A 12,651-nucleotide genomic window follows, 5' to 3' on the forward strand; every position below is an offset into this window, starting at 1 on the left:
GTGAGCCGGGGTCCAAACCAAACGAACAGATACGAATTCTTGCCGTAGCTCCTGAATCTTTCTCAGTATAGTAGTGGCAGTTGCGTTTGGGGTGAAAGAACGATTGAATTCACGAAGTGCCACGTGGGAGTCTGTGATAACGCGTAGTTTGGTTTGAGAAAGTGACGGGAGATTCTTTTAATGCTTTGAAGGGCACGTAGAATTCCGAAAAGATCGGCTTCTGCTACTAGGCCATGGATTTGTGAGATATTGCAGGACCCATCCAGGGGTGCAAATTCAGGGCAAGTCCAAGCTACCGCTGCGGCATTGTTGGCCACTGCTGCGTCTGTGAAAACATCTAGTTCGTCAATGGCTTTGTCTTGCCGTATACGCCTAACAAGACGCTCTCGAGCTGCCGGGTTGGAGCGGCGTATAGGCCGTCGTCTGATGAGCCCAAGCGGTGGACGTTCCCGTGGGGGGATTTATTTATTTATTTATTTATTTATTTGGTCAATACTGCCAGCAGCTTTTTAGCCGCCAAGGCAGGAGTGTACAAAACAGTGAAATGGATTTTTCAAACTGCGAGCACAGAAGAGGAACAAGAGATAACATAGACATATAACACAAATATCTTGAATATTCAAAGAAAGATAAAAATAAAGACACAAAAACAAATATTATTGAATTCTGTAATGTGTGAGGATCAAGTTCGTAACAGTACGATTTGGGATGTAAATGACAAAGTACACACTGGAAAAAAGTGTACGACAGGCGTAGCACTAGTTGTTGCTTATGCAGAACAGAAAAAGGCAATAAAGTCATATATAGGCCATAACTGCTTTCAATGGCGTCAACACAAAAAATACATGAGCAGGGGAAATACAGGCTTGGAAAAAAACAGCATAGACAACAGCCAACACGTCGGAATAGATATTATTGAATGGTTCAGCGACACTCAGATGTACAAAATCATAGTAAAGCAGTTGCCGGGTTTCAAATCACATGCAGGTTGAGTTCTGTGTTCAAGGATTAGAACCAAGCGTAGCCAAAAAAGAATCCAAGGATGACGCATTTACCACTTCGTACGAAACAACGTTCCAGTCCCTAATCGTCCTTGGAAAAATGAGAAACGGTGGGCGTTTGTTTTACTACGACGAACCAGAATTGTCTTATCATGCTTCCTTCGTGTCTCGCGCGCTGTGTTATACTGTACATAGTCATTATAATTTAGTCTAGTGTGCCGATTGACAATGTTGAACAGGGTTTTGAGTCGGTGAACTTTGCGGCGTGATTCAAGTGTTGGGAGCTCGGACCTGTTGCGTAATTCCGTGACAGAAACGTGCCTCCCATACGCGTGATAGATAAACCTTAGTGCTTTGTTCTGAACGCCCTCAATACAAGCGGTGTATTTTTTGTGTGCGGGTCCCAGATGGTGTCCGCATATTCCAATAATGGGGGAACCAGGTCTGTGTAGGCAACAAGTTTTGTCTTGCTAGTGCAGTGCTTTAGTCGCTGTTTTACAAACCATTAGCGTCGTGATGCCACCGAGACCAAGTTGGTGATATGGGGATTTCAAGATAGATTAGACGATATAAGAAGGCCTCGGTATTTGCACTGAGTAACCTGTTTGATTGGATTGTCATTTATTTTGTAGACATGCTGCAGCGAGTTCTTTTTACGGCTTATGGTCATTTGAATGCATTTTCAACTGTTTAGGGTCATTTCCCAACGTCTGCACCAGTTTTCAACCGCGACAAGATACGTATTTATCAGTTGGTGATCCTCAGGTGATCGTACATCATGGTAAACTGCGCAGTCGTCCGCAAAAAAGTGGCATCGCACAGGAAATTCAAACGACAAATCATTTAAAAAAATGAGAAATTGAAGCGGCCCAAGGACAGAACCCTGCGGCACACCCGAGAGGACTGCTGTCAATGGGGAATTGAAGTTGCCTATGTTAACAAAATTGGTGTCGTTCAGAAAGATAGGAGTCCAGCCACTGAGTTATTTTTGTGTTGCGTAATATTTGGCGGAGTTTAGTTTCTAGAAGAACGTGAGAAACCTGATCGAAGGCCTTGCGGAAATCAAGAAAAATAACGTCAATCTGTCCGCCGTTATCGAGTGAAGTGTAGATTTCATTAGTTATGTGGATAAGCTGAGTCGTCGTTGATAGTCCACGCCGGAACCCATGCTGACTCTGAAGAAAAAAGTTGTTAGTCTCTAAGAATGAGCTGATGTGGCTGAGAATAAAGTGTTCCAGTAGTTTGCTACATGTGCATAGCAAAGAAATAGGTCGATAATTGGATGGCGATAGTTTGTCACCAGATTTGTGAATGGGTTTAACCTTCGCCGTCTTCCAGTCCGTCGGTATTTTGGTTCAGCCTAAACTTTCACTAAATATTGTAAAAAGAAATGTGCTGCACCATTCCGCGTACCGGAAAAGAAAGGCATTTGGTTATTTCATCGGGTCCCGCAGACTTCTTATTGTCTAAACTTAGTAGGGCTGAAAAAATTCCTTCTTCACTTATTGTTATATAAGATAGATCAAAGCCTTTTGTTTGGAATGATTCAGTTGTGCTGTTGCTGCGAAGAAACACCTACGAAAAAAAATCTTTAAAAGCTGTTGCTATCCTGGTGGGATCAGTAACTTCTGTGCCGTATATTTTTATCTAGTGACAGGATTCGTTTTGAGTGTGATGTGCATCCAGAACTTTTTGGGGCCCTTGGTAAGAAAATCATGCATTTTGACATTAAAGAAATTGAACCTAGAAGTCTTTATTTTCGTTCTTAGTTCGTTGCGAAGAGACGTTAGTCTGTTAGACGAGGTTTTAGAAGTGGTGCATGAATGGCGTTTTATTCTACGTTTAAGTTGAAGGTATCTCAAGCGTGATCCAGGGGCTTGGATTATTTTGTTTTTTTCCGTTTAAGGGGTACATATTTTTCAATGCATTCTATTACTGTTCCTTTGAAGAACTTCCACAAATTGTTTACAGTGTAATTAACGCTGTTGGCCATATTTGTGAACAAGTAAAACTTTTGTTCAAGGAAATCTAGTATACTTTCGTCCTGGGCGTTAATAAAATCGGGAATCGCTTGCGAAGTTTTCGGTTCGACTGGGTCAGTTACACACGTGAGGCTACTCCTAAAGATGACCATTTTATGATCTGCTATGCCTGGAAGGATGTCTACTGAGCATCCGAACTTTTCAACCTCGAAAGAAACAAAAATTAGATCGAGGGTGGAACTAGTATTGGCCGTAACTCGTGTCGGAGACTGTACTAGTTGTTTGAGGTCGTAGGAAAAAATAGTGTTAATAGTAGGTCCGCATGGCGACAGGGAATTTCAGAGGTCATAGTTTCCCAGTTAATTTTAGGCAGGTTAAAGTCACCGCCAATAATTACGTGACTGTATCGCTTCCTCTGTTCACGAATAAAATCTTGAAAAAATTCTAATGTTAAAAGGTCAGAGGTTGGTGATCGGTATGCTGCACCAATAAGCAACTTCAGGTTTCCATAATTAAAAACTATCCAAACCATTTCAACGTTGCTATCATGGTTAACAACTACGTAGTTAGAGCCCTTTTTTACAATGATTGCAACGCCGCCGCCTCTTGAATCCCTGTCGTGACGACTTATTTCGTGAGAGTCGGGTATGATGGCCTCGTCGGGGATATTGCCACGTAGCCAAGTTTCAGTCACGATTATTACGTCAGGATCATCCGTGAAAAGAAGAATTTCTATATCGTCAGTTTTGTTCACGATACTCCTGGCATTTACGTTGAGCAGAGTAAACGGCTTTGAATGGTGGCACAAATCTTTCACAGATATGATTTTCGGTCGCCCTACTGAGCCTGCGCAGTCATGTTTTGGGGGAGGCCGTCATTGCGGATTCATGGGGACCATTTTGTCCAGTGCGTCGTCCTAACGAAAGAGCTTGCTGTTGATCTTGATTTTGTCGAATGACTGAACTAGTTTATCGCCATTGTCGCGTTGTTTGGTAGCGTCCCATAGCTTTTTCCGGATCTGCCGCACGCGTGGCGAAAAATCTTCAGATACGCTGAACCCAGTTCCTTTCAGGTTGCAGCAATTTTTAAGAATTTTACCTTTGTCCCTTCCATCAAGCCACTTTAGAATTACTGGCCTACACTTGTTTTGATTAAGTTTGCCGATTCTGTGGAAACCTATCCACAGTTTTTTCCAAGTTTTCCACTTTGTGTACGTAGTGGTTGACTGTGGATGACAGATCGGAAAGTTTCCCTTCGATAGTTGTCAGCCTAGTTTCGGTCAATTGCTTCGCAGAAGATTTCATGCCTTCCTTTATCTCGAGCATATCCTTACCTAGTGCTTGCAACATTTCCTCTATGGTTGGCCCGGGATTTAGTTCAACGTCGCCGCAACAAGCCAAGAGGTTCACACAACAATCATAAACCGCGGCAGTCAATGACCGTGGGCACGGCAGAAGCAAAAGACATCGGTTGTCGCTCCGGTGAGCATAAACGGAGTGGTAATCCCTCACCTGTAGCAAAAAAAATTACACCATCTTCCCGTGGGGAACCCTGTTGAGGATGCGAAGCATCGTGGCGGTTCCGTGTGGTTCCATTGTGTTGCCGTTACGTTGACTGATCTGGTTTTTACTAGCGCCAGAGGGAATTCCGCGTCCGGGTCCACACTGGTGGCAAAGGCACGCAAGTGCTGTTGTGTTACGGTGAGTAGGCGGTGGTTCTCGAGGCGCCGAAACTCGTCCATCATGTTCTTGTCGATGTTGACTCTGTGGTAGAATCGGTAGTCTCCGTCAGCTTTGGTGAGGTAAAGGTTGTTGACATTGGTGCACCGGCTGAGAGCAATGTACACGCCCTCCTCTTCGCAGCTTTGTCTTCTCGTTCTTCTTCTTCTTCGGCGGTGCTCCTACGGGAAGATGACGACGGTGGTTGAAGGCGAACCTATCTCGTGATGGATTCTTTGGTTGGCCAATGCCTAGGAGCATCCTGCCACAATCAGCATCAGAGGCGCTGCGGACGGGGCTGGTTGAGCTGCAAGGCGCGTGGCACTTCCCGCCACATCATTCCCAGGGGAAATTCAGCATCCCCCTCTAAAGTTTTCAGTTCGTCGTTTCCGTTGACATTCAGCTTCGCGTGCCTTCGTTGTATCAGTAGCTTCTTGGCGTAGTTTGAATGAGTCAAGGACATAAGGCGCGTTCGTAGCACTTGCTCCTGTCCCGGATTTGTAGCGTAGTGGGAAGAGCACCGCGTACCTCCCGTTGCGGCCAGAGAGTCGTTGGATCGAAACCGGGCGCCGCTAACTATTTCTTTTTTCGCGGAGCTGTGGGTGTAAGGAGGACAGTTGCGCATGCGCAGTGAGCGTGTCGACGGCGCCGCCATCAACGACGCAGGACCAGGCGACCCTAAGAAATGCTCCGCATTTAAAACAGGAATGGGTTGCTTAGACGCATTGTCGCCAGGCTTGCGCCGTGCCCACTGGTGTACATCGTCGCAGTCCCAGTCTTTATAGCCGCGCCGCAGGACGCCGTTGACGACGGGGGCTCTGGCTGCTGATCTTCGAAGGTTGCCCATGTGCGCATGTCCGAAGATTCCCAGCCGGTGCTGTTCGCTGAAGTGGCCCATGATAAAGCGGGAACGGTGTCGGCCTCTTCTCTGCTGCAGCTTGCTCCGTCCGGTGAAAGTTCAGCGCCAAAAAGCACGGTCTGTAGCAAAAAAAACTCCCAAGCATTTCCCCGAGGGTGAACATGGTTAAGTGCGAATGCACGGGGTGATGCTATGAGGGGGAGTAAAGTTAAAATCCGTTGGCATTCCCCCGTGAGCGCGCGCGAGCCGACCCACGGAGGTCTGGCAGTTTATCGCTGCATATATAGGGGGGTACGCCGCGCCGAGCGCGCCGAGCCAGGTGGCTGAGAGAGGAGGCGAGCGCAAGGGGAGAGGGACAGCGGCGCACGGCAGCTGCAGCCGAGCGAGGGGGAGAGGAGAGAGTGTGACGTCACGGTGGAGAGAGAGGCGCGCGGCAGCTGCTGGGGAGAGGAGGCACGCTGTGACGTCATACCATGACGTCACGGCGCGAGGAGCGGTTCGGGGAGCGGCCCGCACCCGCGCAGCCACGGCGAGGAGGCGGAGCGAGCGCGGTCACGTGGTGAAGTGACGTCACCGCGCCGTTGCTACCGACGCTCCTCTCCGCTCCACGCCGTTGCTAGGGAGAGGAGGACTGCGGACGCCGCCGCCGCCGCCGCCGGCGGTGGAAGGTTTGGGGTCGCTTATAAAGTGAATTCGCACTTAAAACAGGAATGGGTTGCTTAGACGCATTGTCGCCAGGCTTGCGCCGTGCCCACCCTTGCGCCGTGCCCACCGTGTACCTTGAAAGGGTGTCTCCTCAAAGACGCTGTTCAACGCGTCCCATTTTAAGATTGCTTGCCCTTGCGGTGAGCATTCTAGGCGCGTTTGAAAACGTAACTGAGTTTTCTCCACGAGTTGCCGTAGCGGGGGAAGAGGAACTGCCAATTCTAGAAGATCATTTCTGGTGTGTCGAGGGAGAGCCGTGATGGTTCGAATCATAGAACGATTTAGTATTTCCAAATCGCGCAGATGGCGGGGGCTGAAGTTATATATTAAAAAACCGTATGCTAGCCGGCCATGGGCCACTGCTCTGGCGAGAGTTTGACAAGAAGCTTGTTGTGAACCACCCTACTTGCTTCAGGTGCGAGTAATAAGATGCATCGTAGCAAGCCAGGTTGTACGAAGGCCCCGAATCCATGCTTGAGGACTATTGCAGCTGCTCAGTTGGAGACCGAGAAGTCGGACGGTTCCGTTTTAGGATGAGATTTATGTACCGCCGGAATGAAGGGACAAGATATGAGACAGATCAGTTTTGCGTTTGCCGTTGATGCTGACAAATTCCGTCTTCTGTGGTGAGAGTTCCAGGTTGAAGGCGGACAAAGAGCGTTCTAGGCTAAAAAAATTCTCCCGCATTTCCCCCAGGGGGAGAATGTGAAAGTGCGAATGCACGGTTGTCGGCCCGCTTGCGGCGCTTGCGCTCGGCCCCCGCAGCCCACCGCCTCGCCGCCTTCTCTTCCATCTCTTCCATCGGGTTTGTAGTATCACGTGTACACCACGCAGTTATCAAGCCGCTATAACGCCGCTGAGTCGCCAACGCACGCCGCTGACGGCGTAGTTTGAATGCGTTAAAGATATAAGGCGCGTTACTAACACTGATATCAGCGTCGCGTCCGTGGCTTGACTCGCCGACCGGTTCTCGTCAGGAGCGGTCGCGCGATGGCTAGCTCCGCAGGAGTACGGACGAGTGGAGACGCCGAACCGGTTATCCCGTCGAGCGGCCCGCCCGTCGGCTACCGATTCCTCTTGCCCGCGCTCCCCTCGAGCGAAGGAATGAAGGCGTGTGTCGTCCTTCACTGCGACCTCGAAGGACGGCCCTATCGAATAGAAGACTTCCGCTCACCGCTGGAGGAGCTTGGCGTCATCCAGGCGGTGAGTGGAATCGGGCCATTCCAGATGAGCCATGTTTGGCTCGTGAAGTTAAGGACGCCGCAGGCCAAGGAGAAGCTCGTAAGGAGCGGCAGTTTGCGAGTAAAGGGACGGTATTGTGCCGTCATCGACCCGGCGAGACAGGACGTCACGATCAAATTGCACTGGATGCCGTTTGATGACCCTAACGAACCGTTGGAGAGAATATTGTGCGAGTTCGGTGAGGTTAAGGAAATCAGAAGAGAAGAGTGGAGGGTTCCCGGGTTTTCGCTGCCGGACTCAACAACCCGCACGGTCCGAATGACCCTGCGTGAGGGTGTCGTCCCCGACTCGCTCCCGGAAACTCATTCAGTACGGGGACGGGGTTGTGTTGTGCGTGGTACCGGGACGAGCCCCTACATGCCTGCGCTGCGGGATGCGGGGTCACATTCGTCGCGACTGTGCGACGCCGCAGTGCGCGAACTGCCGTGCTTTCGGGCACGTGCGGCAGGACTGCGTAAGGACGTACGCGAACGTGACGGGAAACCGTCGCGTAAACGAGGTCGCCGAGGAGCTCATGGACCAGGTGGAGGCGGAGCGAGCGGCAACCGCGGCGCCGGTGCCCACAATCAACACGGGCAGCGGTGGAGACGGCGATGGGGACCCCCTGGCAACGAATAAAAATTCCCCCGCATTTCCCCGAGGGGGAGAATGTGAAAGTGCGAATGCACGGTTGTCGGCCCGCTTGCGGCGCTTGCGCTCGGCCCCCGCAGCCCACCGCCTCGCCGCCTTCTCTTCCATCTCTTCCATCGGGTTTGTAGTATCACGTGTACACCATGGTTTTCAAGCCGCTATAACGCCGCTGAGTCGCCAACGCACGCCGCTGACGACGTAGTTTGAATGCGTTAAAGATATAAGGCGCGTTACTGACAATATCAGCGTCGCGTCCGTGGCTTATTCGGTAGAGCGTCGGGCTGCGGCCCGCAAAGTCCTCGGATCGAAACCTGGCGCCGGACGCTGTTTCTTCTTTAAAGAGCGCTGCGGACGCCGCCGACGCCGCCGACGCCGGCGGTGGATGGTTTGGGGTCGCTTATAAAGTGTATTCATTCACACTTAAAAACGAGCCGGCTCCGAAGATGGCCGCCCCAGCCGAGGCAGCTCAGCAAGCCGACGGGGAAGACGGGAAGAAAGAGCAGGAGGGAACAACCCAAGTGAAAGAGGGGCACAAGGAGAGCGAGGAGGACGCCATGCAGGCAGCGTCCGAGGACGGCGAGGAGGAGGATAGCAGCACGGAGGTGGCGATGGACGCCACCCAGGGTTCCGGGAAACGGCCCCACGACACGGGGGACGACGCCGCTGCGGCCCAGCGGCTGCGGCGGTTGGAGAGTGACTGGAAGGTGGTTACGGGGAGAAAAAAGAAAGCCGTCAGGGTCTCCCAGCGATCAACTTCCCTGCCGCGCGAACGGAAAACGGGTGATGGAGACGGCGGGCAACCGCCGACCGTGAATGAGTGAGGGGGGTACCGGCGTACCATGCTCCTCACCCAATGGTGCTGTTCCTTTTAGACGCCATTTCGTTCCGATCAAAATTACGCGTAGCCACCCTCAACGTAAGAGGTTTAGCCAACAGGCGTCGACAATACCAAGTGCGACGCCTCTTGCTCGAAAGAGATCTTGATTTGGTGGCTCTGCAGGAAACAAAAATTGAAAGTGAGCGGGCGACAGATAGCATGGTGCAAATTTTTTGTGATAGGTTTGAAGTGTGCGTGAGTCACGCGGTAGGGAATTCCGCAGGCTGTTGTTTATTGTTGCGTAAGTCTGTTGACATGATAGTTCAATATGTGGTGTCTTGTGTTTTGGGGCGCTTTGTCGTATGTGATTTTTTGTTGGGAGACGAAGAGTTCAGAGCGATTTGTGTGTATGCCCCAACAAAGTCTAAGTGCCGCAGGGAATTCTTTGCTGAAGTGACAAAGTTTTTTGAATGTGAAAGAAGCATTATAGTAATGGGCGACTTTAATTGTGTATACCGTACTTGTGACAGGGCCAACCCGAACGCGCCAGCAGATGCAAGTGCACAGTTCCTAGAGGCGCGGATCGCTGAGCAGAGCCTACACGACGCTAACAGTATTCTGAGTGGTGCAGGGACCCTGGCTTTCACACACTTTCAGGGGTCCAGCCATGCGCGTCTGGACCGCATATACGTGTCGTCAGAGCTTGTACCAGTATGTCATAATTATGACGTAGAACCACAGTCATTCAGCGACCATTGTCTGGTTACGTTGTCGATGGGTTCTGAGAGAAAGCAAAAGTCAAATTTTAATTGGGAGCTGTGGAAACTGAATGTCAAACTGCTTCAGGATGGTTTATTTGTAGAGAGAGTTCGGGAATGTTTGATGCGCGACAATTATGGCAAGGCCAGCGAAAATTGTTTCGAAGCGTGGGAACGTTTCAAGCAGAAAGTCAAGACGATAGCTATCGAACGCTCTGGTCAGGTCTGCCGCGCAGAGAGAAAGGAGGAAAATGAGCTCCGAAACCTCTTGGCCCAGCTCACCAAGGAAGAAAATAAGATGCCCGGAAGCTTCACTTCGGACATCAAAAGTGTCAAAATAGAAATAGAAGCCAAGGATGCCGAGAAGTACAAAGGAGCGGTAATAAGGGCGAGAGGGGAAAAGTTATTGGCGGGGGAGCAGCCCACTAAACGCGCACTGGCAGATGAGAAGAGTTACGCACGCAAGCAAGAGATAAGCCAAATAGCATATCGCGGTGCGATAAAGAAAGAACCAAAGGCTATCATGAATGCATTCACCGAACACTACATGGAACTTTTTGGGAACAAAGAGCCGCCAAAGGGTGGATTCGAGACGGAATTCTTAAAGTTTCTACCTCAACTGAGCAATGATACCACGGAAAGACTACAAGTACAAATCAGTCAGGCAGAGATTGAGCTAGCGATAGACGAACTAAACGACGGAAAATCGCCTGGACCAGACGGATTGAACGCTCGTTTCTATAAAATGTTCAAAACCGAACTTTCGGGGCTGCTGAAAGTAGTCTTTGAAGGCAGTTTACAGAGAGGCGTTCTGCCACCGTCTTTTTATCGAGCGCACACGGTACTCATAACAAAGAGCAAAGAGCTAGAACAACTGATAAAGGTGACGGGGTATCGCCCCATAACATTATTGAACATCGATTATAAGGTTCTAATGAAAGTCTTGGCAAAACGAGTGCAGTCGGTAGTTCAAGAGTTGGTAGGCCCACATCAAACGTGTGGCATAAAAGGAAGAAGTATTTACACGAACATTCACACAGCCCGGAGCGTTCTTGAGTGTTGCGATGCTGACGACCGGAACGTGGCAATGTTACAAATCGATTTGGAAAAAGCGTTTGACAAGGTTAACCACAACATTCTTTTTACTGTTTTGGAACACATGAAATTGGGCTCGGTAATAACAGAAAGAATCAGAGTAGCGTATAAGCATTGCACAACGAATCTCATAGTTAATAAACAGTTATCAGAACGAATACAAGTTAAGTCGTCAGTCAGACAGGGCTGTCCCATTTCCCCACTGTTGTTCGCGTTATACCTAGAACCACTGTGTGCAAAAATTATTCAGAGCGAGCAAATACGTGGATTCCGACTAGGTGCATGTGAGGTGAAGGTTTTGTCGTACGCGGATGATGTGGCCGTATTTTGTGCCGATCGGGAGAGTGTGTGTAATGTGGTATCGGTCACGAAGGAATTTTGCGAAACCACAGGCAGTAATGTAAATTTGAATAAATGCATAGGGACGTGGCACGGCGAATGGCAAAATACGCCCAGCGTGTTCGAAGAGGTCGAGTGGACAACCACGCCCACTAAGTATCTGGGAGTACCGCTCGATAGGTACCACGAGAACACGCTTTATTGGCAAGGGAGAGCGCGTGAAATGAAGGCGCAAGCGGAAGTGTGGACCGGCTGGCATGCATCGATCTTCGCCCGAGCGACAATTTGCAACACGTTCCTAATAGCAAAGTTATGGTATGTCATGCAAGCGCTGTATTGTACACGGGCTACCATCCAAAAGTTTCATAGGTTGCTTGCCATGTTCGTGTGGCAATCATGCTTCGAGAGAACGAAACGCAGCAACTTGTTTCGCAGGTTAAAAGGGGGCGGGCTGGGGTTGTCGAACCTGTTTGTTAGACAATTGGTGGCGAGGTTTTTATATTTGCGAGACGAGACAAACCCATTTCTTCGAACGTACATGCAGATCAGATTGTGTTCAGCGATGCCAAATTTTATAGTAACTACGACAGATATGAAGAGATGCGCAGTGAGTGGTTTTTTGCGTGAGGTGGTAATGTCCTTCAGGTTTTTAAGCGAGCAATTTTCAATTGAGTACTTGTCAAACGTTACGCGTAAACGGTTATCCTGTGATGTGGTAGAACTCCTGTGTCCCGAAACAGTGTATAGAATGAAATACCTCGGAGGTCATAAGCATGACGTGCTCAAACGCGTCAAGAAAATGATCATACCCGCAGGAGTAAAAACATTCTTTTTTAAATTGCACACTGAGACCTTACCAGTCCTAACGTGGCTTGACGAAAGGGGGTTGTTTTTGCCTTGGGGCAAAGATTGTCGACTGTGCAAAAAGCCAGAAAGCGTGGAACATGTTTTCGTCGATTGCTGGGACGCCGTCTTCTTGTGGGACGTCCTCCAGAGGACTCTAAAAAAGGACCTCCCGCTGACACCGAAAGGCATACGTTTTCTTGAAGTTGAATGTGATGAGGCTCCTTACGATGTATTCTTCCTCCTCGGCCTACATGCTATATGGCGTAGCAGAATGGCAGTCAGAAACAGAGATGAGAATGCCAGGCCAGTGGATTCTTACTTTGCAGAAAATGTTAGCAAACTGAAAGAAGTGTACGCCAAACAAGAATATGATGATGAGGTTTTGTCACTTATGAGTGCATTAAGCGTAATTAAGGCCCACAAATATTAACTATCAACTATAGGTTCGGCAGCGTTGCTAGGCCAACCTAAAGAGTTTTTACGGTGTGTGAGACCAAACCAGGCTCAGAAAGAAAATGTGAGAGCAAGGGTTGTGTACGACCGTTACTACACGCAGTTGTGAAAACAAGGACAAGGCTAAGCCGGAGTTACGGTTGGCCGCCTTATGCATTGTATGTTCTGTACCAGGTTTTGTTGTTGGTACTTTTTCTTGTCCGTAC

The sequence above is a fragment of the Haemaphysalis longicornis genome, unplaced genomic scaffold (genome assembly GCF_048455015.1).
Source record: "Haemaphysalis longicornis isolate Haplotype H1 unplaced genomic scaffold, Haemaphysalis longicornis Haplotype H1 scaffold_10, whole genome shotgun sequence".
Taxonomy (NCBI): Eukaryota; Metazoa; Arthropoda; class Arachnida; order Ixodida; family Ixodidae; genus Haemaphysalis; species Haemaphysalis longicornis.